The 24,156-nt window shown below is 36.4% G+C and overlaps 1 protein-coding gene across 1 annotated transcript in view; it reads right to left on the reverse strand.

Annotated features, from left to right (window-relative positions):
• IGF1 (insulin like growth factor 1) overlaps window positions 1–24,156 on the reverse strand; it is a 52,816-nt gene that overhangs the window by 19,311 nt on the left and 9,349 nt on the right. The window lies entirely within an intron of this gene.

Below are 24,156 nucleotides of genomic sequence, written 5' to 3' on the forward strand. Positions count from 1 at the left end.
TCAATCAGCAAGAAATGCCTGTATTTTGATACTTCTATGAACTATTAAAACAAACAAACTAAAAAGCAAGCAAAAAATCTTGTGATCTGTTGTAAAGTCCCTTAACAGAAATATCTCAAGGTTTAAACTGTACAAAGTAGGCAATCTGATTTTCATGGAAATAAGTTGCATATATTTTGAACCTATAATATTTAATATTTAGTTTCCATTTTCCATCTACGTTTTGTTAGTGCTATAAAATAATTAGGCTTAGACTGATTTTTGTTTGTATTCATCAAAGTGAGCATATTTTAGCATTTATAAATGCTCAGTGAATGGATGCTCTAGCTTTGAAGTCTAATTTAACATGCATGAGAATAGAGGATAAACTTTATCAGTATGCACAAGTAAAATCTTTATGGAAGCATATGCATTTGTTAATATTGAGAAATTGCATTAGGCTATTGCTTTGTAGAATACTGGATTGCATTAATTACCGAGTCTAAGGCACAGAGATGTTTGCTCATTGTTAAAGACTTTGTCCTCTAAAATTCTAGGTGAGTAAGACTGGGAAAACATAGGTCCTCATCTAGCACTGCTATAAGGGAAATCTATCAAGTTCTGACTGTGTTGAGAATTTTGCCTGAATAATTAATATTTGTAAGTTTTACCTTACGAGAAAATGAAAACTCATAATGTTTAAAATGGAGAATAAAACATCTGTTTCACTTCTGTAAAGCCGTAGATAGCAGATTGTAGGACAAATCTATGTACAGAGAAATTAATTTGTCTGTGTATGTAGATTTATTCCAAAAGGTGTATTAATTTTTAACTTGGTCTGCGTTTATCAGGCAGTTTGCCACATGATTGAAGGAGGTCATTTTTTCATCTAGAAATATGCTTTCAGAGGTGATTTTTTTCTTCACTGGATATTTAATTAAAAATAAAATCCTATTTCCCTAAATTTATTTCCAAAATAGAGTTTGTAACAATTTTCCCTCACATATAGCCTCAGTGTTCTCTGTGCTCTTTATGGAGCTGCTATTTGGAGGCCATTAAGTATACTCAGCATGTGATAGACCCATTATGCTTCACACAGTAGTTTCCAAGCCAGTTGCAACGTGTGAAGAGCAAGACCTATGGTTTCGTGAGTGTTGCACTGGGATAGGAAGCGGAACTTTTAGAGTTTAGAATTCTTCTGAGGAAAAAAAAAAACTAGCAGAAAGAGTGGGAAACAATATAATGTATTATTTTACACCAATTCAATGCTCTAGAGGGTGAAAACCTTGCCAACATAGCACAATTTACAAGCCTACATCAGATTCCAGGGCTGGAAAGTGCCAGATGCTGCCAAAAAATATATACTTTGGCAAGAAAAATACTTTGCTGGTTAGAAATTCACTATTACAAGAATAGCCAGGTTTATCAAGGTTTAGGACAAGATAATTAGAAACTAGTAGGCCATTGTTACATCTGAATATTGCACACTATAGTGCATCCAGGAGGACAATGGTAATACAGTCTTCCATCCATAATGAGAATACATTGTCTTGTCTTCTTAGGTATGTTCTCACAGTAAATAATTACTGCTTACCCTTGTGTGTGGAGGAAGGACGATCAATCACGATATGACTTTTTATACTCTTCTGATACTATAGCCAATGTAAAACTGTCTTTTATTTGGATTACAAAATGAATTACAATGTAAAAAAACATAGCTGGGTGAAATCCTAGTACCATTGAAGTCACTGGGAAATCTCTTAGTACAGCCAGGATTATTTCCTGATGACTCAGGTGCCAGAAACTACTTATATAGAGCCTAATCCAAGGTCTACTAAAACCAGTGAAAAGACTATTATTGCCCTTAGTGGGCTTGGGATCAGCCTGATAATGAACAATCTCTTGCTTTTTCTTCCAACCTTACAGCTCAGTGTATAAATATTATCTTAGTGGCATCTAGAAAGGTTTGCAGGCAGTGGATGTGAAGTGATTCCTTGAAGGAAGTAAGAACAAAAGAATACTGATGTGCAATGGAGCAGAATAACCACTTCCCAGAGTTAATAACACTGAACATTTAACAAGCAAAACATTATTTTTCACTATGTAATGAATATTTTAACTACATAGTGCCCATCAGACACTCTTCCTCAGCTGTGTTCTGAGAAATAAAAGCACATAACAAATGACAAACATGGTATTATTCCTGCATTTCAGTATCAACATCTAGTTAGAGGCAGAACGTTTGAATGGCTTTTGCATAACAATGAAATAAAGTTACTCATCCAGTACCTGTCATGCTATCCATGAGTGCACCTATGGTCACACGTATTACAATTTTTATTTCTATTTCTATGGCAGTAGTCCTTAAAGGATAATACCAGCTGGGAGCATGCCACTATCATCATATCTTTTGCAAAGACGAGACAATTTTTCTTCCCTCATTAGAAGCAAGTGTGACAACTGAAAAGAAAGCAGGAGAAAAACAAAGGTAACAGCAAGCAACTGGCTCACTTTGCACTCACACTACAATTGTTTTTGTGTAATGCAGTTAGCTTTAGTGGATTTACTCTGCACCATATTCTAACCTCTATAGTTGTAGGTCTGTTTAGTAAGACCTGATTATCATTACCACGGTCTTTGTCAGCAAAAAGCAACTAACCTTGTACAACAAGATTCAGTTTTGTACCTGTGTGGTAGTCTGAGCAGTACTGTCTGAATAATGTTTAGACTTTCAGTTAACGAACTTTCCTGTAATTATCAGAAAGTGGTTGCCTACTTTAGGCATGGTAAGATGACTTACATAGTGCTTTTGATGTCCTGCACATAGTTTTCTTATGGCCAAATTTTTAAATGTGAATTATATTCCAGGAAAAAGTTTTTTGAATGTCTGCTACTTTGGGGCTATTTTGATGCTTTCACTTGTGAAAATAGCCTCACAAGACCCCTGATTAGCAAAGACAAATTAACCATTGCATTTGGCAGGAGAATCAAGACAGAAAGATGATCAGATGGGTTCTTTTACCTTCACTGATGTTAAGCAGTACCTTGTCCTAAATTAAGAGAGCTCTTTGCAGAGAAAGATACTGCTTAGTTTGAGTAACATTTACAGAATCTAGCAATAAATTATTTGCACTGGAGAAGCCTGTGACAGCACCAGGAACTGAACTTGCATCTCCTAAGGACTAGGCCAATGCCTTAGCCATATAACCGTCTTCCCTTAATCTCATTTTTGAGTCAGGAGGGCTTGTAAAAATCTAATCTTGGAAGAAAACATTTCACTGAGGTCATGGTGCTCCTGTTAAATTTGTTTAATGAGCTAAAAGGAAAAGTGAAACTTTCCAGTGGAATACATAGACATTAGGGAGTGAAGGTGAAGTTACTGGGGCAAGACAGGGACAGTGAGTTTTGTCTCGTAACAAAAACAAAGCCTTAGCTAAAATATACTGTTATGTTTGATTCACCTTTCACTCGCACTGGTTTTCTACTCCGTGCTTCAGAGATGTAATACTGCAGTAGAAGCTAGAAGAATCAGTTCTAGTGACAGCAGCATAAGCAAAAAGAAGCCAGTACTGAATAGTGAATGCAACTACCCTTTTTCTCCTTGGCCACTCAGCATACCTTGCCATTACTGAAGAGGTGCAGGGGGATCATAATTGAAGAGTTCTGGTATGGTGTGGACAGAAAGTGGTTTCAGTATATTATCTTAAATATCAAAGCTACAGTTTCTGCAGGAATCATTGAAGACTGTAGTGCTTATATGCAGTAAAGTTTGTTTATAAAGCAAGTAGGAAATAATCCTATTTGTTCAGGGCTAACAATATACTCTCTGATCACAGTTTTTAAAGGGGAATGTGATTTTCAAGGTAGTTTTTTTTAAAGTTCTCACTTACTAAGTTTTTATGGCCTTTTCAGGGAAGTGTAGAGATTTAAAAAGTTCATTTCTATTTAAAGAGAAGGGTTTTTTAAGTTACCAGAATTATTCCTTTCTCTTAATATTTTCTTTCAGACTTCTTTAGAGCTGATTGATAACCTCAGCATTGGTTAAATATATTTCTCTGTGGCTTATTTTATTTGGCCATCTTGTCCTTTTGTTTCACTAGGTATGTCCTCTGGATTAATCAGGAATATTATAAATTTTAAAAGGGCTGTGGTCATGTTGAAGTAGCTACCTGAAAAGAACCAAGTTTTCACCTTAATTCTTTCTGGGACTGGTCTAGCTTCTAAAGCCCACATACTGGAGTATGATTGATTTCTTTTGAGCCACAGCTTTGCATGTCCACAGGTATTTAAGCAAAAGAATGTAGTTTGGTTGAAAAGAAGTGAGATGAATAAGTATCCTTGAAATGCTGTACACTTTTTCATTTATCTTATTCATGCACTAATGTGTAAGCTTAGTGGTGACTCTGTAAATGCTAACTCTGTTAGATATACCTCAGTCTACAAAATCATTCTCTCCAACACTCAGCCAGTGGTTTTGAATATCATGACATCTCCTTCATTAGACTGCAAGCTTCAAAGGTTTAAGTCTGTATGTTTTGAATAAGGAATTATCTGTTAGTTATGCAGATTTCTTCTCATTGTGAAATGTGGCTAAAAGGTTTACATGAAGCAAGGTATGGCTGCAAACTCTAGATATATGTTTTCCAAAGTACTGTAGAAACTGTGATATCTGTTCAGTTTCATTAACTTTGTGACAGAATGAAAAAATGCATTAAAAAATGGCAACCTAGAGCCAAGTAATTCTTATGAAGTGCATTTCTAGAGAATCTCTTTTATTCCTGTATTGCTTTTTAGAAAGCACAGCCATTTTTAATTCTCAAGCCTTCAACACCTACAGTTCAATTTTTATTTCTTTAATTGCTAATGCATCTCAAAACCTGGAGAATTTTGAAGAAAACTTTTGATCATCTGAAAGCATAGATTCTGGGTTGTATCTGAAGATATTACTGGAACATAGGTCTCAGTATTAGGGACTTTTCAAATGTTTTTGTTGTATGCCCTTAGATATTTAGTTCTGTAGTTACAAATGACTTAATCAACTGTATCTGAAATTAATAATCTAGTATTTCAAATATGGCCTTAAGAATTCCAGCTGCACATAGGAAACTGATGTTCGGATATACTGTATTGTTCCCCAAAGTTTGACTTTATAGGACCATAAATATTTTCAAGTAATTACCCTTAAGTTTTACAATTAAATCTGGTATTGATGTATATAAGCTGAGCCAAATAGGATGGAAAACAAGTAATTCCACATCAATTAATCTGTAATCCTTGTAATATCTTCTTTGCTTCTTCAGTCTAACTTCATACAATTCAAGGAATGGGCTAGTCTCCAGGGGAGTTTAAGTCATTTTCAAGTATCACAGACACTGCAGTTAGAAAGTTCTTTTTCGTACCATTGTCATATTAACTTTGTCTTTAGCCACTCAAGTTTCACTACAAAGTGGAATAGGCTAAGTTATATCAAGCTTCCTCTGACTCTCCCTCCAGAAATGCTACTGCATAAATGCAATAAGAGTTGTAATCTCTTAGCAATCCATAAACAGTCCTCCTGCACTTTTAGTATTTATACACTTTGAGTGTGGATGTAAATGCTGATAGTACAATGTTTCTCTCAGTCCTCCTGTACCAAAACTGTTCTTTCCCTGCAGAGTGATTTTTGGATAAAATATGACCATTGCTCACTGAACCTTTGGTCAAAATGTAAACCAAATGAAAGTTTTCTGTGGTTTGGGAAAGGTGGATTAATTTTTTCCCTTGTTTTTCATTTTGCATTCCTCTGCACTCCTTTATGCTAGCCAGAAAAGGAGGTGCCAAATAACCCAGGGAGGCTGTGCAACCTGGCCGGAAGTGAGAAGTTCTGCAAGTTTAATGAGAGTGGCTGTTCATATAAGACTTCCAGCTTGATGGCCTGAAGCAGAATGATGCTCTGATTTTGCAAAACTCATTCCTCCCATTTGTGAAATTTAGAAAAGTTTCAGGTCTTCATCCAGGATGAAATCCTAGTGGGAAGTAAAATGAAGTCAACTTCAAATTCCACTTGTCTACAATGGGCCTAAGTTTTCTCTCCTGGGCTTCTAAATGTTTATCTAAACTGTCTCTCTTGTGATTTCTCTGAATTATTTGCAATTTCTCCTCACATGTTACTGCTTATGCCTCTTACATATTACTTCTAGTGTTCTAATATCACTTAATAACTCATCTAATGAATTTCCTAAATTTATTCCAGTATTGTAGGTATTCTTTGCTTATCCTTCTAGCAGTTAGACAGCAGGTCATTAAATAAGCAGTTATCCATTTAAACTTCATAATTGTTTTTACTTTCCATCCAGCACCATGAAACAGATATAAACTATTGCATAATGTTTTCTCTTTTCAACTTAAGGACCAATATCATTTGTAGACCAGGTAAATTTAATATATGTCTCATTTATAATTTTGTCAATGAAACACAATAAAAACAAGCATCATTGCTAATATTTTTTTAGCTTAGCGATAGAAAGTGCACACCAAAAGTTTTGACGCAGGAGATAGCTGCATTGTATTGACATGTGTGGAGACTGAATCCCTCCCTCTCTCCTTGTGTGTCTCTCTCTGTGTGACTGTGATCTTTTGCCAACAACTATGCAGTGTCTTCAGAGCATACCACAGGTACTAGTGTGGCATATATTGCCTTTCTGATGGCTTTTTGTGTCTTCAGCTGTATGCATTATGAGAATATTATAGAAGTTGCACACTGTGGTGACATACACAGAAATTTGTTTCTATATTATACATGATAGAGAGATAGAGCTGTTATAGTGAAGCAATATCAGTAGCTAATAGATCTAAGCACTCAAATTTTCCGGGTATTATTTATATTACAGAGCAAACTGCTTACACCTCCAGAAGATTTGTGTGTGTGTGTTATCAGCACATAATAGATAAAATTAACCCTGTATGGTGGGTCTACAAAAGGGCTTTCTGTCCTTTAAATGCTTTTTATCAATAGTTCTTATGGTCTACTGTACTTTAGAAAAATTCAAACAAATTATTTAACTGCCAGCAACTGCAGTTTATTTCTGTGTCACTCTCAAGGTTTTGGATTCCTTTTTCAATTAACAGCAGTTTTGTCACGTTAGCCCTGAAGTGGCATTATCTGTAAAACCCATTAAGCCTAGCATTAAGTATATATACATTTTTACTTCGATGCTGAGATCCGGAAGATGTTACTATTGTTGCAGCTTCTGGCTCCTGTGTGCTGCTGGAAAGCCTGGAGACTGACAGTGGTTTTGTAGTCATTGTTTTGCTGTGTTACTTGTGTGCAAAATATGGACGGTCGATTCAGTTTCTTTTTTACACTAGGGGGCTCCTTCACACTTCTTTAGCAGTGTACCGGCGCCTAGAAGTCAGAGCAGTGAAAACATGCTGCAGTGTAAGGGTATGTCTACGCTCTAGGACATAGCAAGCTTGCTATGTCTCTGCTTCACAAAAATTGCTTCTGCATAATCATGATGTCACCTCATGGTCAGGGCAGAGAGGCCTGTGATAATTTTCCTTCCTACCACATAATGTAATAAGAACAGAAAACACTACCAAATTTATCTGAACAAAGAGAAGTTAAGATTCCCTCCCTCCTTAGTTTATAGGCACACATGAAAATGGAAAAATGCTCTAATCAAGCCAGCTGGGAAACTGGAAACCCTGTTTTGAATGTTTCCTAAAATCACTGTCATGAGGTAAGATTTTTGGAGACTATGGAAAATTGTGTCAAGTTGTCCTTCTGTTGTTGGAGTAGCTGAATCAACTTAATTTTAGTAGTGGGACCAGTATTTTTACAAACTGAACAAAATGCTAGTGCTATGGGGTATTTGGATCTTAGACTATAGTAGCTCAAGTAACAGACAGGAAGTAGAAAGTCAGAAGAAAGCTTAACTGTTGCAGAAAGGTTCCTCAATATGATAACTCCTCTTGACCTTTTTTAGAATAGAATCACAGATAATTTTGACCAGTAATTACAATTCTAGAATGAGAAAAAAAATTGGCAGAGAATATGTGCAAATCAGGAAGTAAAATGATTCTCAAATATCTGTCCTGTACTCTGCCCTTTTGGCCTCTTTTGTGCATTCTTAGTAGTTTCTTAGCTGTCTATGCAGAAATTTCCTAGTATTAATCTGGCTAGGAATTCTTCATTTATATTTTAAATGAAGTATTATGGTAGAAAAGCAACAAATTTAAAGAGAAAGTATCCATCTGCTGTAGTTCAGTAACCTTTTAACAGTTTCTAAAATAACTGAAACAATTTCAGTGCAACTGCTTGTGTAGTAAACACTATTGTCCATTCAAGTGACAATATTAAAAATTGCCCGCAAAATACTGAGTTATGTTGATATTTTAAAATATTGCTACTGATCTCCACAGCTTAAGCACTTAAGCTTTACCCTGCTCTTTGTCAGCTTCATGCTTGGGAAATGTCACCGGAGTGACAGCTGGTGGAGTGAAGGTGAAGAACAGAGATGAAGAATGGAAAAATGCTTGGAACATATTGCTGTACTGCAGGGAGAAAAGATGCTGGAAATCTTGAAAACAGCGCATGGCTGGTAAAATCCGTGACATCTGTCCTGTGTAACAGAGTTTAGGTCTGAGTGTAATTAAACATATATGCATGATGGGTGGTGTATTTATCGGAACTCCTTGTCATTCTTTACTAATGCAGCAACGAGGAAGATTATCCTTTCCCCTACTCCAGGATGACGTCATTGCATTAGGTCTTTTGTGCTGATAAGTAGGACTTAGGAAAGGTTTATGTTCTTAGCACTAGAATGACAAAATATAATACTCATTTTAATATAGTAATTTCTAGCTCTACTAACTTTTAATATTTATCTTGCAAGATCATTAGGAAATTCTGAAATCATTTATCTTTGGTTTGAGAGAAAAAGAGAGAGGTGATCTAAGGATAAATAAGCTCTCTGCTATAGTTTTCCTCTACCACTGTATCACATCTGGCAAGTATCTAGAATGTCTTTCAAACTGATACGCTGTAAAATTGCTAAGAAATGCAGTATTTAAGAATTCAAAGATACTGTTAACATTTTAGTGCTCAAGCTGGTAGTAATTATTGAGTACTGTATTTCTTTCCCAAAGGAGCAGGCGTTCCTAATTTATTATTTCACACTGTAAATTTTCACATTTAGGCACCATACTGACTGAAGATAAAGTATCAGTGATAGGACACTTGTTCTTTGTTTTTGTTCAGGAGAAACCAGACATTATTGCGCCATCTCCCATATCTTGCTCAGATTCATTTTGACTCATTTCCGACAGAAATTGCTAAAACCTCTCCAGAGTTCTTCATGGACCATTCATTCATTATTGTCTCAGGCATCTGGCACAATAATGTGAGGTTGTTTGTAGTGGTTGTAGAAGAAGAAAGACTAAGGGTTAGCTTTTCTGGTTGGGCTATATGGCATCTGGTATAGCTCAAGCGGGAATCAGTGAGGGGCAGCCCAATCCCTAAAGAACAATTCATACTGTCTTACTGCACGTGTGGTGCATATAAGTTTTTGAAAATAAAATACCTCTACAAAAGCAAACTAAATATCCCCTAAGACTATCATCAGCTGAGCAGCAGAACACAAAGTTTGGTAATCATATGTATAAATTATGACTGTTTGACACCATGACATTGCCATTGACACTAATACCTGGAGCAGGTAGCATCATCTAAATTTTAGACTGTCTGACACTTTCTAATGTTAATCTCTGCCTTAAAGTTGTTATAACTTCAACCAACCTACCTATCTTGGCTTCAGTTTTTGTGTATTTGTGCATAGCATCTTTGTTATCAAGTTTTTTGCTTTTTTTCTTGTAAAGGAATGGGAGAGAAAAAGGGTCAGCTAAAACCATTGAGTCATTTCTGACAATAAGATTAGAAGCCCATGATTTTGCCCGTATTAAAAAATAACCACCCTGTATTAAAAGGTAACTACTTCTTCTCTGGAGATGACCACTGTTTTATCGAATAACCCTCACACCTCCATGATATGAAGATAGAATTTGGGGAGGAGAAAAAAGGAAAGCATTTATCAGTCAGGTATACATATTTATCAGTATAATTCTCTGAGGAATCAGGCTTCCACAACTGTTTTATTTTTTTTTTAATACCTCCCTCATGATAATGCCAAGAAATTGTCATCTGGCAACTTTTTTGTTAATTATAATGGCTGCCATCATTGTTACTGCTAGCATGACAGAACTAGCAGTCTGATATTGACATTTCCCTATCTGAATGCTGAGCTGAAATTTCTCTTAAAAGCATTGGTTGTTGGGTTCTACTGAGATTGAAGATAAGGAAGATGTGTTTACTTTGTGGTTCAGTGGAGTGGTGTGGGTACTTTTAAAGAGAGAGACTGAAAGGAGCATCAGAGACCCTCTGAAAAGTGGTGTGTTTAGTGAATAAAGCTGAAGAGGCAAAGTAAAAAAAAAAAAACAAAAAGAAACAAGGGGGCTGCAGAAAATGAGAGGCAATAATCTTAGAAAACAAGGCTCGTGAAATGGAGACTGAAAACATTGAGAACTGAAGGATTCACTTATACAAAGGATCCCAGCTTCAGAGCATTTAATCTTGCTGCCTTAATACAACAGACTTGTGGAGTTTTTATATTCTATATGATATCATTAGCAATGACAGAAGCTCAAACAGCATTAATTTCTTGATTAATTCAAAATGTTGCAGAAGTGTGAAAGAATTGATGCAGTGGATTAGGAATCAGATCCACAAATGATTTAGAAGCTGAAGTCCCACTGATTTCCAGGTTTCAACCTGGACTGCAGACTGCTACTTATGCAGCTATTACCAATATGCAATTGCTAGTACACTGCCCGGCCAGATGCCATAAGAAAAATTGGATGCAGCTTCATGTGCTGCTTGTTTGTGAGAGGAGAACTGTCCTTGAAACCTGGTTAAAACATGATTCACCCTCAAAAAAATCAAAGTCCTAGTTCAGGGAAGGTAGCTGCCAAATACAGAACCTTAATAGCAACTTTTAAAAAAGTTCTGGCTTAAATTCCGTTTTCTTTTGATCCATCTTTTCCAGATGAATTTTTTCTGCCTTCCCTGTAACACTCTTTTTTCGTGCCAGTTCTCACCTTCTTTTCCTTTACATGCGATTCTAATGTAAATTGACTATTTTTAAAAGAAATATAATAAAGCATTTACTCCTTTAAATTAATAACGGAGACCTCAAACTCAGACTAGGGGATTTTTTCTAATGTTCCTTAAGAAATGCTGGAAACTTTTGAACAGAGTTTCTATTAAATTTGAAAGAATAGAACTTTTCCCAACTGGTTTTCCCAAATCAAAATTACTTAGCAATTCTGAAGAATAATGCCTTCATAGTTACTTAACACAGTGCTGACCTGGATGTAACACATATTCTACTTACAGGGAAGTCACTGGCTACAGGGAAGTTAACCTCTTGGAATACTGATAGAAACAGGGCTATGAAGAGAGCATGCAAAGCAAGTGGGCTCTTCCATGAGCTGACTGTATTGATTTATGGTCTCATCTCTGTGTTAGTTTTGGCAGAATGTTGCAGAGAATGAAAGGAAATTGCTTACTAGGCTGTACCACTTTATGGAGAGGATACAAGGAAGGTGGTGTGAAAAGTAGAATGTGTAGGGAATTAGAGTGAGAGCACAGTACTGTGTCGCCGGCAGATGTCTGCTGGCCTTTACCATTTAACTAGGACATTATAATTCAGTTGTTATGACACATCCAGGAAGAAAAGGAGAAAACATGAGCTGGATGCTCAGAGAAAATCAAATGGTGATGACTCAGAACTTACACCCCAAAGTAAAATGAAGATTGAAACACTGCACTAGTTTGCTTAACAGAGCAATCTGAAGCACACATGAAGAAATGAGCTTGTGATTTACTGAAGCTTTACAGTGGTCTTCAGATGAAGAAAAGTATTAGAAAGCTAGCATCAAGGTGAAAGGCAAGGATGATTACAGATAAATTGCAAACTAAGCTTATGTTTTTGCTACCATTCTCTTTCCAACATGTTCTTTTCGTTCAGCATATATTAAGCCCCACATCCACTTCTGCTGAAATCAAAGGCAATGTCTTTCAGCACCTAGCGGTATTATTGTCTGACTTGTTTGGCTAGAAGAATCAGTCTCATGTAACCTGTGAACCCTGTGCCATATACTTGCAGCAGACAGTGGGCCTGCTGGGGTGATCCACTTAACCTTCCATTAAGTTTTCTATAATTGTATAGTATTGTTTATAAAAGGTTTGAGGGATTCTCTGCAATCATATGACATACAATAATTTCTAGTTTGAAAGCAGAAGCTAATTTTCATCCTTTATGTCAACAGATATATTTTTATTGTATTTACTGAACTGTCTTCCCTCAGTCTGATAGAGTATAACCTGCAATTTATCTTACTTTCAATAAAGTGGCATTTTGCTTAAAATTTTAACTCTTCCAATGGTGGAGTTACACATGGGTGAGCTTCTAAAAAAAACAGGATCTGGATAGATCTGGATGGTTACCTGAATCTGTGGATTTCAAAAGCATTTAAAAGGTGAATAAACATCGTTGCCTCATTTTCACACACAGTAAAAGTAAGACAAATACAGATAAAATGATTTGTTCAAGGTTATGTAAGTTAGTTAGTGCCAGAGCTAGAAATAGCCTTAGCCCTCCCAGCTGCTTTATTCTTTATCTACTGCTTGTCTAAAGGAACACTCGCTGTGTCCTCTGAAAGATAAAAGGTGAGAGAGGGCTTACACCAATGAGGCTTCTCATATTCAGAATTCCTATTTCTGGATTCATGGAGTGCATGGAAAGAGACTGTGTTATCCATAATTGTGTACTACTGGACTTATCCATTTCCACATGCCACCATTTCTTTTTATGATTGCAAAATTTATAAACAAATCTTCTGCATGTATGAGAACCTGATTAGCAACAAGAACGTCATCTTGTGTGGCATGTCAAGAAATCAAGTGACTGTGTGTTTGGTGCTGGAAGTAATCTGTGTCTAGAATTCTTGTGCGCTTTAAGTGGCAGTTATAAGTGCCAAGTGTTAAAAGAGTAGACAATAATCTTGTTATTTGTTACCAGAGAAATTCAGGTCCTTTTGTTCATGCCACAGAAGCTATAATTCAGTCTATCCCAGAGGATGGTATACTATGGGGCATGTAATCCACTATCTTGTGAAAGCATAGCCTCATAACTCATTGAATAGTATGTGATCTAAGGGATATAGTAAGTCTTTATTTCATAATTTAAAGTTATACAGAAAAAATGATATTAGTGGTTCCTCAGTGGATCATGAAGAGGGCAGTGGCTGCATTATGCCACTGCTGATGACTATGGTTACATGAAGGGTCAATCAGTCTGATACAGTGTCTCTGATTCACAGCTCCAATATAGAACTGGTATTCTAGGACTGGTAACCTGTAACATGTTCTCTACCCCTGTGTCACTTGGAGCAAAGAATACATGTCTCTTCCCTTTATTAGTCCCTGGCAATACTGAATTCTGTTTATCACCAGCCACCTGGCAATAGCATCTCTTCCTGGTCAGTGCTTTGCTCCTGCCCTGCCCAGCACTTGCCACGGAAGTTTTGCAGCTCACAGGAATGAGGTAATTCCTGTTGCTCCAATGAAAGCAGAAAGAAACTAATGATTCTTTGGAAAGTTGCGTAGCTTTGCAGAAAAAGAGAGGAAGATTACATTCCCAGTTTCTTTTACATGCTCTTCTCCACTGCTTATAGTCATTGGGCCTGACCTACGCTAAGTTAACTTGGCCTGCCAGGTAGACCATTTACTCAGCAGCCTGGGAGCGCTATGCTGTTTGTTACTGCATACATTTAGGTCCATTTCAGCCTATTTGTAATGTAAAAGCTTAAGTTTATTGTTGTCCATTAAAAGTCATTAAAATTAGCTCTCCTACCAATGTATATCAGTATCAGTTGTATTGGTGATGAAACCCATTTTTACTGTGTCTGTTTTCTGAATACAAGCTCCCAGTGTTAACATTGCCTTAACAAGCTTTACATTCTCTTTCCTCCTTCCAAAAAACATAAAAAGCTCATATTTCAAAAGAAATCTCCTGAATTGTGCTTTATTTAACATCTGACACTATTGAAATTTTAAGCTGCCGAATGCATGTATAATGCATTTAAAAAGTGACATTGCTATGGTTATGAGTTACACAACAACATGATGTCAGACTTCTGATTGGAGTCATGGTATTTAGCAATGCCACTTGGACAGGAGAGTTCACACACAGAAGCCTGTCCAACAGTTCTAAGAATTTTATATCTTTGAAAGTATTCAATATATTTCTCTATGTGTTAAAACAGTGGCCTTCCAAGCCCTTGTTTTTGTTTTCCAGAAATCTCAGTGAACTTGAGGTCATTGGATTGCTTGCTTTCTCACTGGCTGCACTGAAATCAAGCAGCCGTCAGCTAAATTACTGTAGTTCAAATGTGTCTAAAATAAATTCAAAGCAGTACTTTAAAATAGCATTATGACTCTGTTTTTAAAATGGCACAAGGATGTAATACAGACTGAAGAGAGAGAAGTGATTCAAAGAAAAGGTAAATTTTCTGTACTGATTCAAAATAAGAGATGATGGGACTTTTAGATTTCTACTGTGTACTTCAGGCTCAATTCTTCTGTGATTATAGTTGTTTCAGCAAGAAAATAGTCTCCTGTTGAGACAGAATTAGGTCTCAGTTTTCCTAGACAGCTTTCCATCTTCTGAGACTACAGGGAAGCAGTGAAATGAATACTTTTTCAAAAGATAATCAACATACACTAACAATGTGAAAAGGAGAAGCTACCAGTTCCTTTGTCTGAAAAGTCTCGTCAAGGACAGTTAGGATGGACTCAGCCCACAAAGTTTTATTTATCTGTTTAGGTTGTTCAGAACAAACACCTTTTTTCTGAGTGTTGCATACAATGTGGTATGCAACCATGCAGAATGGGGAAAGCAACAGAAAAAAAAAACAAATTGACACATAAAGTGGATATTTTTTGGTAGATTACTGTCCATTGCCAACAAACTGGGTAAGTGAAAAGCATTATTTTTATATACTGACTGTTGAGAAATGCAGCAGTGGTCTGTGCTAGCAGTCACATCACAGAATTATTTGAACTATTTGATGTCCTGTTGGTAGTTTCAGTACAGTAGCCATGAATGGATAAGCCTAAATCATGCGATCATTGCTCAAGGTGGGGACTTGCTTATTCCAGCTGAAGGCTTAGCACCTAACTCTGAGATGTTTACACAACCACAGGACATTATGAACCCTGTGAACAAATGTAGGGCCTTTCTATACTGCCTTTCATTAGCTCCTATGTTAGCTGAAAAGGAAAATAAAAGATTTAATGCTTTTTCTTAATTGCTTTTAATCTATTCATCTAAAATCAGATCTCCGGACCAAGAGATTTCTTTCAATTAAAATTGTCAAAGATTCCCTACTGAATTCTGTTTATCACCAGCCAGTTTGCGACAGCATCTCTCCCTGGTAAGTGCTTTGCTCCTGCCCTGCACAGCACCTGCTCTGGAAGTTTTGCAGCTCACAGGAATGAGGTAATTCCTGTTGCTCCAATGAAAGCAGAAAGAAGCTAATGATTCTTTGGAAAGTTGCGTAGCTTTGCAGAAAAAGAGTGGAACATCAGGTTGCTTTTGATTCCAGCTCTCCCATCAAAAGTGCTTTCTTAACCTAGGTAGGATAGGGTGTATACTGAAGATGCTTTGGAACAAGTGGTACATTTGCAGCTGCATATTATAAAATCTGCTTTTGCCTTTTGGCTTCAATTTCCCCTGTGTAAAGGGACAGTACTACTTAACTATATCTCTAGGTTTAATTAGTTGACGTTTGTATTCTGTTTTGAACACATAAAGTACTAGCAGAGATGTTAAAATTACTTTGCAAAATGAATCTTTGCCATCTCCAGTTGGATATGCAATTACTAGGGCAAAAGAAACTTACGAATGCTCTGAGAAATGGGTAATTTCCTGAGAAATTGTAGGGTATAATGTATTTGTCTGAGTGCTGCAATCAAATACTTCAGTGATGAGCACTCTAGAAGAGTTTATGAGAAAAATATTAATTCTTTATTGTCTGCAGTCTTTGGATCTTAGAAGTCAATAGGGCATGAGACCACACATTACATTATAAAGACAATAAATATTTGAATGACTTGTTCCTTCTCCCAAGAAGCCTTCATCCTTGGTAACCTACTGATGAAATTTTTATTAAAAAGACTGTAGTCATTTAATGACAGACTATCATAATATGAAATTGATTTGCCTGAGACCACATAAAGTAACAACATTAAGGCTAACATTGCCTGTTTTTAAGGGATTCTTAGGACCACCTCAGCTAATGAAAGACACGGTTTCAGTAACTAATTCTTTCATTAAGCACTTCTATTTGATTTAGAGCCCATTTTTAAAAACGCATTTAATTCATGGGTCCTTGCATTATTTGGAGTCACACAGACTAATACTTTTGCATAAAACCTGAAGATTCTCTCACTCCTAACATTACAGTGCATTTAGAATGAATGCAGTTTCAGGTACTGTCAGTTGCTGCTAATTGCAGTGGAAACAAAGTCTGTTCACATTATACATGAACCTCCAAAATAAAACATCTTACAGACATAACTCCTAAAGAGTTTTGAGGTATTTTTAGTTATACTTTTTGATTTAGAAGACAAAGAAAATAATGAAGTATTCATTGTATCCAGCTTCCTACAATGATTGTTGTTTTTCTCATGCTAAGTCTTTATCCTGTATTGTTTGAGGTCCATGTTTAGGCTTTGGCATCTTGCAAATGAGGTTAGTGGAAAGGTAGCATTCGCAGTCCTTATTAACCACTGTCTGTTCCAGAATGCCTCTTATAGTATTTATTGAAATTCAGACTTCATTATTTTTAGCTCACTTGGGAAATTATTAGCTTTCATCTGATGCCTCACACATTTATGCTAGAAGTAAGGAGATTTCATACTAAGCGTATTAGTATGTTTCACGTCAGAGAGGAAGCCAAGTCATTATGCCAATTCTTATTTTAAAGAGCTTTTAATGGTGATCGATTTTTCGCAAGCACTCATTAAGGTTCATAAGCAAAATTTTGAGAAATAGCTAAGGACCCTGACTCCTATTTCCAAAGATACTGAGGCTACTAAAAACATAGATACAGTATTGAAAAAGATTGCCAAGGACTCTCTATCATTGATTTCAATGCAAATTAGGTACATGATTGCTTTTGAAAATCTCTTGGGTGTCCATCTGCCTCTTCAGTGCCTAAAACCCATTGAAAATCTGCCCCATATGCCTTTAGGAGCCTCTTAGGTCTCACTGACTTTCCCTGAGACTTCTACCCATTTTTGGAAATAGATTGACACCTCTAAAACAATTAGGCCTCATTTTTTTAAATGTATGCACCTTGCTGCCACAAAAGTAAGATAAATTTAGGCACTTCAACTTTATTGAAGTCTGAAGAATTGATATTTTTTGATAGTTTACACCAGGCATGATTGGTAGGTGTACTTGAAATACAAACAATACAATACAAACCCATCATGTTGGTTTGAATGGACATGAAAAACGAGTATATTTTTAATGTGTATTTACCCCTTCCAATTCAGGCACAAATAGTATCGACTGATTGCACAAGAGAAACCCTCTTTGCTATATTTATAATACAGAGGGGAAAATATCGGAAATTCAGCTAGTAATTCTTTGGAAAAACAGATGACTGGTTAGAAATCAGTGGGAATCAAGTCAGGGGAAAATATTTGTGGCGCAGCAATACTTATGGCCAAAAGACCTAGGAAAATCAATGATAAGAGGTAATTATTTTCTCTAGTGAACATGGAGAATTCCTAAAATTAGCTCATATTATCCTCAGTGGATTGAGCCAAAGCCAGTTGCAGTTAACAGATAACCTTGAAATAGCATCCGTGGACTCCTGATTGGATGTGAAGCAAAGAAGCTCCCGGACAAGGCCAGGAATCTAGGAGCAATGAATGAATAGGTTCTCGCTCTTTTCTCCTTCTTTATCATCATCTCTTCCCCTTTATTATCATAATATAGAATAGCTTTTCCTTGACAACCTCTCTTTTCTCTGCTGCATAGAAGTGTAGATATGTTTCTGGTAGTGTATCCTAAAGAAATTTATTAACATTGGAGCACTCCTATCTGTTTCGCAACTCAGAGATAATCATTTTACATTCAGAATCTGTTGTTGATTATTTCATTGTTGTTGTTGGTTTCAAGTCTGATTTTTTCAAAAAATTTAAATCTATTTTCACAGGTCTGATCTTCTTCTGTTTCATATCAGAGTATCAATTTATATTTGAAAAGAACCACAGATAATAAGAATATCACCACTTACAAATTCTGCTCAGTCTTTGTCTTGGTGATAACAGAAAATAATTCAATTATCTTTTATGGTATAATCCCTACTGCTTTCAAAAACTAAAATGAAGTGACTATGTAACAAAAATTATAGTAGTTGACTTAAAGCCATTACAGCTGCAGTTGTGCAATTTTATTATAACATTTGCAAAAAGAAAGGTAGGGGTCAAATTCTACACAAAATCTTACTATTATTTTTTGAATGACCATATTATGTTCACAACTTCACTTTTTGACATGACTGTGTCTTGGGATAGCTATATTATGTCTACTATATCTAGTTCCTTAAATAGAGGCAAAATTCCACAAGTCTTTGAAAAATCATTCCTGTGAGTATCTCTTGCTAGATGACTCCTTCATATTTAGATGTCACTCTTGTTTTGAATTTTATTATTGTCTCCATTCCTTAGAAAACTGCTGAGCCATGTATATTCATAGGACTAGAAATGAATCAATGTGAATAACAGCGTAAAAAATTAGCTCAGTATTTGGGCATGGATAAGTATACTTGTCTGATGCAAGTACATGCAAGAACAAAATATCACGGAATGTTACTTATTATGGTGTGCAAGAATATATTCCATCTATTATATCAAGGAAAAAAAAAGATATATAAGCCTTTTCCTTCTACCTTTATTGTATCAGAATGGAGTCCTTTGTCCAACAGAATTCACACTTAGACTAAAGTCCTGGCAGTTCTTAAAGAAGACTGAAAGAGCAAGCCTAACTGGTGTTACCTCCACAATGCACATTCTGGGTCTTTGCTGAATTGTATTGTATCATGGCAGCTAAAATAAGCTCAGATTTGCTTTGATCTGAAATCTGGGCCATAAGAGTGCATCCTTATCTCCACATGGGAGTTCACTGACATATGTATGGTTTAAAATAGATTCATCCCACCAAAATTTAGGCACTTAACTCAGGCACCAACTTAAGGGTCCAATTGCCCTAAACTCCTTATATAATCAGTGGAGAAAGAAAAGTATGTCCTAAGGGATATTCAGAACTTAAAGACAGCTCTGAAAGTTTCTAACTCCTTTCACTGACTGTAGTATGAGTTTGAGTGAGCAGGCTCCTCACTGAGACACCTGATTTAAGTGCCTAAAAGTAGACGGCATGAATCTGAACCACAGTCTCCTCGTGTGTATTGGATCAACCTCTGTTGATCTTCATCCTTCAGAAAGTTCAGTCTGTATGTGGATAAAGGAAAATGATATAAGCTCATCACAGATTGTCTGTCTATAAAGAACTGAATGTAGAAGAGCCTTTTTGTCTGAAAAGAGGTGAGGGAAACAATACAATCAATACAAAATACAAGTGAAAACTTTTCTAGTACATTTATTCTCCATATGAATCATGGAGGAATAACATCACCTATTCTTCCATGCACTTCTATCCTACTTGGAAAAAAAAAAAGACACCTCCACAAAAAAAAAAAAATCAGTAAGGACCACTTCTTTGATATTACTAAATTCTAAAATATAATGCAAATGATTTCAGTAGTATCTCTGTTTTCATTCAGTGCCCATCGATTTAGAGTATAATGCCAGAAGCAATTAGAAAAAGCTAGGAGTGTTCTAAAAGCAAATATGCATGGTGTTTTTGCATTTAATCTTAGCTATATATTTCAGAAATAAATATGGCTTTTATTCAGAACATACATTTGCCAATAATACATCTGATTAAACCAGGAAAATTAGACATACTATCAGTAGCTTGCTCCCAAATTACACAAGAAGAAATTAGATACATTTTCAGTAGCTTGCTCTCAAATCTCTTCAGTATATGAGTCACCAGATTCTTCCTGCCAAACTAAATATGTCTGTGAAAGGCTGGAAACTTTAATGGAAAGAAACATAAAACTTGAAATACGTAGGAAAAACTAAGTTTTTTCATGGAAGACCTCTTGACGAGTAATTCAGGAATTCAGGGGATGTGGAAATGAATTATTACCTCGTACTTTTCTACAGGACTTTCAAGGTATGATTCAATTTATACCTGTCGTGTTAACCTAAAATAGATGTTCTTATTAGCTCTCACGTAACCTAAAGCAATCAATGAAGAGTTACAAAAAGATGTAATAAAAATTGTAATAGTGGAAGCTCTTATCTGGTCATTTTGATGGGGCTGACTGCATTAAAAGAAATCTTCAGTATAGTTATTGCAAGTCTAAAAAAACATCTGCTGTAAACTAGATGTTTTATGCATAGTATCACAGAACCATCAAAACTAATTTAGAATGCATTCATCTTTTCGTGCCCACAACCATAACTTCATCTTCTCTACCACCTTTCACACAACCCCATACTTCTTCTACCTCAGTATTAGCCAAGCAACACTTAAAAATTCTTAAGAATTCAGGCTTGTTAGTGAAATACAGAGTTAGTGTGTGTAATGTAAGCTTTTATCCACAGCCTTAGTAGGAGATGACTGTTAATGAACATTCTGTTTAAGTAAAAACAATTTTCAGGAGTATTCACTTTGAAGTTCCTGTTTATAAGTGTTTTGGGGTGTTACTTAGGTGTTTTACTTGTTTGGTGATAGAAATAGTTAATAAGTAGTGTTATAATATTTACTTTCTGAAAGAAACCATTTTGTTCACTGAGCTGGATTGAGTGAAAATGGTCTGAACCAACCCCTTATTTTTTCTGTATTCTCAGACTTGTGTAAATTTCTGCTCAACACACTAAGACACAAACAATATAAACAAATAGTTTTGTGTCAAAAAAAATCATACAATTTCTGTTTTGGGTGTGGGTCCTAATTTGTAAATAGAAGTGCTTGAACAGGGCACCCTTTTCCACTTACACACTTTTGTGGGCACATAATGGAAGCAATAGGATCTGGTGTCTGCAGTTATTCTCTTACTGCAGAACATTCTGTTATATTTCGTAGATGGAAAATTTAAGATCACAGCTGAATTTCAAAAATAAGATGGGAAATATATAAATATGCTGTTGATTCAGAAAAAAGAAACATGAACCCTAACAGGTATTACTTGATATTGTTTCTTTTGATCTAAAGATGTTATTCTAATTTTCAGTAACAAAGTATTTAGTCTGAGGTAAGCAAAGAGCTTCAACTCTGTATGTAAGAGCAAAAACTTTGAAAACACATTAAATTTACTGTACATGGGATTCCCAGAATCACAGAATTACAGAATGGTTGAGGTTGGAAGGGACCTCTGGAGATCATCTAGTCCAACTCCCCTGCTCAAGCAGGGTCACTTAGAGCACGTTGCCCAGGATGGTGTCCAGATGGATTTTGAATATCTCCAATGGCCTCTCTGGGCAATCTGTTCCAGTGCTCAGTCACCCTCACAGTAAAGAAGTTTTTCCTCATGTTCAGTCAGAACTTCCTGTGTTTCAGTTTGTGCCCGTTGCCTCTCGTCCTGTCTCTGGGCACCACTAAAAATAGGCTGGCCCCATCCTCTCTACACCCTCCCTTCAGATACTTATACACAGTGATAAGATCCCCCCTCAGCCTTCTCTTCTCCAGGCTGAAGAGTCCCAGCTCTCTCAGCCTTTCCTCATAGGAGAGATGCTCCAGTCCCTTAATCATTTTAGTAGCCCTCTGCTGGACTCGTTCCAGTAGCTCCATGAATCTCTTGTACTGGGGAGCCCAGAAGTGGACACAGTACTCCCGATGCAGCTGAGTAGAGGGGGAGGATTACCTCCCTCAACCTGCTGGCAACACTCTTCCTAATGCAATCCAGGACTGATTCAACTGTCCATTACTCCTTTCATTTGTTGTCACATTTTTGAACAATTAAACTTGCATCACAGGGAAATGTTTACATTTAGATATTGTTAAACAAACATTTTTAGGTCCATCCTTGTCCAGCAAAGCTCTAAAATGAACTCAGTTTTAAGTCTCTACTTAATTTTCGGTGATGAGAGGGTTTGAAACAGATGCATAATAGCTGAAGCACTGAGTAAGCTTTAGAGAAATGGCTATATGAATTTCCTTCTTTGAATGAGTACTGCATATAGATTGCCCTAGATGCTCAAGCAGATAATACAGAAGGTTTTAATTAAGAGACTGTGTAGGTCTGGTCAACTGAATAATTTGCTTTGTGACTTTTGCTGCTGTTGATCAAATAATGCAAGTCATTATTAATATCAGGACAAAGGAAAGGGACCGTATGCAAAGGTTTTGGCCAATTGCACAAAGTAAATGCCAGAACTGAAGTCAGTGAAGGGTTTTTCTTGGTATTTAAGGTTCAGTGAAAAAGTATGAGAGGCAGTTATGCCAAGAATTAATGCTGATCTTGCCAAGAGCTTCTTTAAGTGAATTTAGCCAACATGAGACTAAACAATGCATTAAATACACATATAGCTAACTGCAATTAAGTAATCAGATGTCAAATAACAGCTTTTTGATAAATTTGAAATTTAATCTAGTGCATAGATAAAGGCAAACATCATAAAAAGCATTGCCTTCTCTCATGTCTAACAGCTAATAAGGGCACATATAAATTGAACTTATAGAGAAACTGTATTCATTTGGTTTTGGTAGAGGACTTTTTGATCAATGGTTTGCTTCCAGTCATCTCTTTGTTATTATTGTTACTACTGTGGTCCCACCTAATGAAAAGCAAACTGGTTGGAAAACTTTGAAAACCTTAGGGACAAGAGAAGTAGTTGTAGAAGAGAGCTGTTTGTAGAGTCCAACTTCAGTCTATTTTAGAGGCTAAATCTTCCTAGGCTCACTCTGTACTCCATGGAGAGAAACAGGTTTTTCTAGAGGATGATTCAGGAGCCTAATATAGTGCCTGAATCATCCTCTGGAGAAACTTCTCTCTCTGTGATTAGAGAGGTACCTTAAGAAGATTAAGGTCACCAAATTAAGGTAAGCCTTTATGTACATTCCCTAGCCCTTCTTAATGTGTAAAAGAGTGCAAAGTTCTTTCAAAGACTGGCTTATTTTCAAAGAACTTCCTCAATGATTTCTATAAGAGGCAGCAGAGTGCACAGTCTACTAGTCTACTATTCATCAGCTACTATTTGATTATACATTGATTTCACTCCTGAAGCCACAGTAGTCACTTGTTTTACTGAGATGTATCAATCATTGTGTGTACAGTCCTGGTTCCCTGAGCACCCTGGGGACCTGGTAAAATTACGCCTTTGCTTCTTTCCAGGCTAGCTTTCCATTACAGGTAGCTTTCCTGTAAGAAGCAAGGAATCTGCAGATAAAGGTTGAGGAACACACTCAAGCCTCTCATTGATATGGGGTTTGGCTTAAAAGGGGCATATAGTCAGATCAAGAAACTTAAAAACAATCTCATAGCTTGCAGTGTGGACATAGCTAAGATGACCAGGATTTCTTCTCAAAGTTTTGTAAGAGCATCACTGACGCCATAGGCGGTATGTTCACTGCAGCTTTTCAGCGTTCCATTCCTGGGCTTATAACATAACATTGCTTTCAGTCAGGGACACACAGAGGAGCTAATGACTCATAGTCCTTGCAGGTATGAAGTAGTTAAAGAATTGAATGCAATTCCTTCTATTATAATTATGTTGATAGATTTGACAGGCCTGGAAACCTTAAAAACATCTTAAAAGCAGACTTCCTGATGTAAACGAGAAGCTGTTAAACTAAAAGGCAATGGAAGAAGCAACACACAATTGCCTGTTGCTAAGCCCTTAATTTTCTCCTCTGTAAGGCAGCAATTCCTCCATTTATACTTCGGTTCTACAAAGCAATGAGATATGATGACAGGTCTGATTACCCCAAATCT

The sequence above is a fragment of the Apteryx mantelli genome, chromosome 1 (assembly GCF_036417845.1).
Source record: "Apteryx mantelli isolate bAptMan1 chromosome 1, bAptMan1.hap1, whole genome shotgun sequence".
NCBI lineage: Eukaryota > Metazoa > Chordata > Aves > Apterygiformes > Apterygidae > Apteryx > Apteryx mantelli.